This window comes from Cupressus sempervirens, chromosome 9, assembly GCF_028749045.1.
Source record: "Cupressus sempervirens isolate cs-2001-9-10 chromosome 9, ASM2874904v1, whole genome shotgun sequence".
Lineage (NCBI taxonomy): Eukaryota > Viridiplantae > Streptophyta > Pinopsida > Cupressales > Cupressaceae > Cupressus > Cupressus sempervirens.
The window spans coordinates 791403189-791409505 of record NC_143126.1 but is presented as its reverse complement, the minus strand read 5'-3'; the positions used below and the strand labels follow the sequence as shown (position 1 = coordinate 791409505).

The 6317-nt window shown below is 32.3% G+C and overlaps 1 pseudogene; it reads right to left on the bottom strand.

Annotated features, from left to right (window-relative positions):
* Positions 1 to 2287: 2287 nt before the first annotated feature.
* LOC149541090 (ribulose bisphosphate carboxylase/oxygenase activase, chloroplastic-like) lies at positions 2288 to 5021 on the bottom strand (annotated as a pseudogene).
* Between the last annotated feature and the right edge of the window lie 1296 nt (positions 5022 to 6317).

Here is a 6317-nt window from a genome sequence, read left to right as displayed (position 1 = left end):
CAAATATCTTTAAGGCTTTATAGCAATATCTCTTATCAGCTTAATGCAGAAAATTGTGTGACTAAATTCATGTAAGGTTATGCAGATAATAGAAAATCTTATAGATAATTCAGTGTCTTGCTAGCAATGCCATCTTGAATTGTGGGCATGCTCTTTTTGGTTGAATACAGGAAGCTCCTATAAAACATTCTTGTAGGTTCTCAAGTATGGGTGCTATACTAGACTGTAGCTATCCAACATGTGATATATGTGTCTATTGAGAGTTGAACTAGGTCAAAACCTAAGATCTGGGCAACAATATTGATAGGAAACTCATTGATATCATTGTTTAATGCCATTAATTTGCACCGTGGATGTATTATTGATTGAGCATTCATAGATATGTTGTATTTGCATCATCTTTCAGTATTGAAATATAAGTTAAATCTTAATATTGTTGTTGAGAGCATCATATATATACATACATACATATATACATACATACGTACATCTCTACAACTGAAAAAACTTCAAAAAAGGATGGGACAAACTAGGATAGACCGATATAGGAAACAACCTTTTTAAGTCCTTGCAAGACCCAGGATGTTTGGGACATCATTCTGATCTAGGGAACGTGCTCCCTTGAAACACTAGTAGAATTGGATAGTGGTTTATTTCATCAGTTTTCCATTCTACCTTATTAGATTTCTCATATTTATTATTTTTTGTTTTTTGAGAGAATTTGAATTTAGAATTTAGAATTATTTTAGTATAAAATCTACAAGACTTTCTTTGAACAAATCCTTAGTAGTTCATGTCACTTCTTCTGACCAATCACAATAGTGTCAACTAGTTATTAGGTATAGAGAACATTAACAAGTTTAAAAATACATTTCATATTGCATAAAAGTAAAGAGTGGACAAGAATTGTGTTGGTGAGAAATGAAAATTGTAGAAATCTTAACAGAATTTTGAGGATTTCACTTTCATCTGTGGTGGATCAATACTAGAATCTAGGTAGGTGGTTTTTGCTTGGTAGTGTTTCTAATAGCTTACTTAAATTTTTATGTTCTTGTAGGCTCAAGATTTATGCTAAAGGAAATAACTGGAAGAAAAATTTCACCGTGCCAGTTTAGTTCTTCCTTAAACTGCTAAATTTTAGGAACCTTTTTAAAACATTATAGTACATGTATGAATTATAATAAATTAGTGGCTCTTAAAATGACATTTTTTATTGTAGATTTTATATTTATCTACTTTCAAATGTGCCAAATTTAATTTGAGTCAATAAATATAGTGTATTTTATCAAACATGTGAGGCTGAATATGTTTCCTAACTGTTGGGTGTCTACATGACTATATCTCATTCAAATGAAATATTGGAAGCACTTCGATGATTGGCAAGTGACAACTCCTAAATTATTTAAAACCTCTCTAATTTGAATGTGAAATGAGAATATATCTTCTAGATTCTATAACTTATCCCATGTTCTTCACTTTAGGGTTGTCTGCTATCATTGCGAAGAAAATGATGCAGAGTGCTGGATTACATTCTACATTTCTTCCATTGGTGGCTAGAACTATAAGTGCTAAGTCTGCTCAAATTGCAAGTGCTACTGATGGTGTTTATTTCATAGTTCTTTTCATTGAGAAAAAAGAGGATGTAGATATATTGTTTGATAGTGTTTTTCATGTCATTACCATACCAGTATTTTTCATGCTTAACTAAATTAAGTTGAGCATTGTGGTTGGCTTAATTTCTAGTTTGAGAAAAGTAGGTGCAAGTGGATTGGTTATCTCAGCAATAGATGTAGAATACTTTGGAGTTGAAATCCTTAAAAAAGTGAGACCATTACTTTTTAGTATACAATCTATCAATGATGATAAAGAAAATGGTGAAACTCACATCCTATGGATAAAAATAGAAAATGATAGTCTAAGCAACAATTTAACAAAAACTTTGTAGAATGTAAAGAGTTTAGATCTAAAGTTTAATGAGCTTTTAGATGAGGAATGGTGCTTTCTATTGAATGTGATCAACATTATTTATGAAGCTTCCCCATAGGTATGTCTATTAATTCTAGTTCTATTTTCTTTTTTATTTACCAACCTCAATGCAATTATTTTCAAATTATGCCTAAAAGAGCCTCATGGCACTAACCCCACAAAAAACATACTTTAAATACACATCTCAATTTTCTTCTCTTTGCATGCTTATTTAAAAATGCAAGAGATTTCACTTCTTGTGGATGTAGTTTCCAAGTTGGATAAATTATTTTTGCTGGTTATAGTGGTATTTTTTGCTAAATTAGGCTAGAACCAATATATTAACTTCATTCTTATAAATACACATCCCTGACCAAAAGACACAAGGTGAGACAAGGTTGAAGTCATTACAAATAATATGATTTTCAGGTGTTTCTTACCTATTGATTGACCAAGGAACATATCTACTAAATTAGCTATTGCATTAAGGTGCACATTATCTGCCCTAAAAATTCCTCTATAAATGACAATGAGGTTGTCTCAGGTATGTGCCCAATAGAACTTTTTCATCCATCCATCTCTAATCAAAGGTGCATATAAAGTAGAAAATTCATTTCTTGTAATGATAATTGGTACTTGAGGATTCTCAACTTTTTTATATTGGCCTAGTAGTTGAGCATTTGTAGGATTGTTTGAAATGTTCGTGAGAATTGCATTCACCATTTGATTATTGACCATGTATTGTGTAGTTCCACCCATTCTACCAACAACTGTATCAAGATCATTTATGAAGAGGGCACACATCTTTCCTTTCTTTATTATATCATAAGCCTCCTTGTATCCCTACCTGATAAGTTTGGTAGGTTCACCTACGTTTCCACTCTCTAATTCTCCTGCACTCATTATAATGGGACTGCATTGAACAAAAAAATAAGTGGTCTTCAGATAAGAGAAGTTTTGAAATTGGATTCAACCCCAATAATGCCCTCCTATCGAATATTTTTCAAAACTTGTGGCCCTCATTAGATGCTAGTTTTGAAATTATTTGACCCTTATAATACCCTACTACTGAATAATTTTCAAAACTTGTGGCCCTAATTGTAGAGTACATTTATGCATGTGGTAGTTCTTTCCAATTAGGTCTAGTCCATTCAAAGGATTCTAGTTTAGAGAGTGACATTAGCATGGTAATTTTGTACTCTCTATGAGACTAGTAATGGTGGAATGCACAGTTTCAAAAAGAAATTCATTAATCACATTCATCACCTCTACCTGGCATCCTTGCTAGAATTAGAGAAATTGAACTAAGGATTACATTTACAATAAAAAGATCTAATAAAGAAACTTAATTCAGTTTTACTTTTGCAATTGAATATGTTCTAAGTGGGTAGTAGCATTTGACTAACAAAGATACTCAATTCAAAGTGACTTGCTTTGAGGAAAGCCTCTATCTTCAAAATAATGTCTCACTTACTTTATCCCTACCTTTGCAAAAACAAGCTCACACTAAAATGATTTTCCTTGTCCTTTGCCACCCCAAACCCCTAGAATAAGAGGCACCTATTATTCAAGGAAAACCAAAAAAATTGAAATAAATCACAAGAATAATTGATAACTTCTATTATTTATAAGCAAGTAAACAGTAAAATTGCTTCTGCAGCAGAAACACTTATTCTTGTAGTTATAGATGAATGAATTCTGACCAAGAGATTTATCTAAGAACATTAGTATGTTTAATCCTAGACAACATGTCAAACAAAATTAGGAGATACTTGGATTTTCCAAATAAGAGGAGAGTTGGCATGCCCAATGACATCATCAGTCAAATGGTGATCAACAGCTCACAATCCAATTCTAGATTTTTATAGCACATAAAGAAAGCTTTATGGTATGTATTTACTATTTTACCATCTGTTCTATTATTTTCAACTTTTTTGATATTTCAATTTGTTCATTGATCAATTTCTCCAAACATTAGATCAATTTTGTTTGAACATTGCAAAACCACCTAAATTAGCCATTTTCTCCAAAACTTATATGATCAGAAACTCACATGGTCTTCTCAAACATTATTAGAAAAATGCACATCCCTTAGATTTTCTCTTCGGTTAGAATACCTACTAGTTAGGCCAATGCCTAGGAACATGTAAATGAACCCTTTTTTATCAGCATAACATGAACAATGAAATGCATAACAACATGTAAATGAACTCTTTATTATCAACATAGCATGAACAATTAAATGCATAGCTTGGAAAATTCATTTATGTGGAATAGGGTCAGTTTTACTAGTTTAAGCTATTAATCTCAGGTTCTCAAACAAACCCAAAGCTGGTTAAACTTATGACATCCACATTCATAGGTAGGTTGTACACAAATTTCCTAGTAGAGGGGTGTCTCACAGTGACTGGATTTTAGATGATCCAGATGACCCTAGGTATTCTATTAAATCGAAGAAGGAATTATCCCATCCTTATTAACAATACCCAAGTGCATTGCATGGTTTGCATTACTTCACACCACATGCATTACCCAATTGGGAATTGGCTCAAAATGGATAGACCAATAACATTCCCATGATTTCTTTACATCTTCTACCAATATGAATAAACTTTTGAAAGAGAAAATAAACTATTACATACCTTAATTTTAGGCAAGTCCATAAAATTCTTAGCTATGTGGAGGACCAACTTATCAATGAAGGTGGGAGCTATGTAAAAACCATCTGATGTAGTATCATCAGAAGTATATCTAGTCATAATTAGCAAGATTGAGTGAAAACACAAAGATGGCCTAGTTCAATAGATTCATAAATGAAATATGGTCTAAGAAAAACTAAATAGAAGAAAACACACATATGTGCACTGAGCAGAATTGATGTAATCATAGCTACTCATGATAGCTTTTTCGGTTACCATTCCCACAGCCCCCTAAAAGACAAAATTGACAATTCTTTTTCCTCTAGTGATATCCTACTGATCATCAAAAATGTTAGATGCAAGTCCAACCCATCTATCATTATTCATTTTAACTTTTTTAAATGAATAGTTAACCATAGGAAGCCATCTTCTTTTTGAGACACCACCCAAGTGACCCTTCTTGATGATAGAGCTCACAAAAATTGAGCTTTGGATGCACTTCTCATTGAACCTTATTACATGTCAAGGAGAATGAGGTAAGCTCTACAATCATAAACCAAATAGCAATGAACCATTTGATATAGTCTCCTCATGCTCAAACAAAGCCCATAATAAAGAAGAAAGTTGCACCCCTTTTATGTGGGGTTGTTTAAGAAAAAACTCAGAAAGGGGACATCTATAGGTACTCCAAAATCCTCGAATAAATAATTAAATGAGAAATAAAGATGAAGAAACATGAACAAGGGAGTGAAAAAATACAAAGAGGTTTGACATGTCTTCTTGGACCATACCTTAATGCATGAACTACCTTCAAACATAAGGTTTTAAAATAGCTGATGTTCCATCTAGGGTGGTTGCAAAAGAAAGCATTTTTAAGGGTGGTATTATAAATTTTGCATATAGATGATGTGGTAAAGTAAATTTTTTCATGTACCTTGGATGTTCTTAGCAACATGGTGCTTTTAGAATTTATTTCAATATGAACTTAATTTGATTCTTGGTGCCTTTAGATAATTAAGCATAGCTACATAGCTATTATGGGATACAGTAGGATTGAAGACCCCAAGATTTTTTTGGGCACTGAAATGTGAAGAGAAATTCCCCATTCATGATAACCGCAACTATGGTGCCCTCTCCATAGCCCTTACAATCACAATATCAACATCATGGAGATTAGAAACCTTATATTAATTGGTGGCTTTGACCCCAAAAAATCTGTCTGCATCTACATCGATCACATAATTAATGGTTCCCTATGCATAAATGTCCATTTTTTCCATGTTGTATCAAGCCATTGTTTCTTATCCAAACCATTTAATTTGAAACCTTTTAAATCTCTACAAAGATAAAGTTAGAGTAGGAGAATTTTTCTTCTCAAAGGTGTCCTTAGATTGTAAAGCATCCATTCCATTACCTGTTCAACAAACAAGACATATCTAGTTCAATAGATAATGGAATAGACACTTTACAATCAGAGGACACCTTTGAGAAGAAAATTTTTCTTGCTCCAACTTTATCTTTATAGAGATTTAAAAGATTACAAATTAAATGGCTCGGATAAGAAACAATTGTCTGATATAGCATTAAAAAAAATTTGACCAAGCATTGGTGGAAATTTTAACCAATTCTTGATAGTTTTCTACCAAGACTTGGTTGAAATTTCCACCAATTATAAAAAAAATGACCAAACATTGGTGGAAATTTTAATCAATT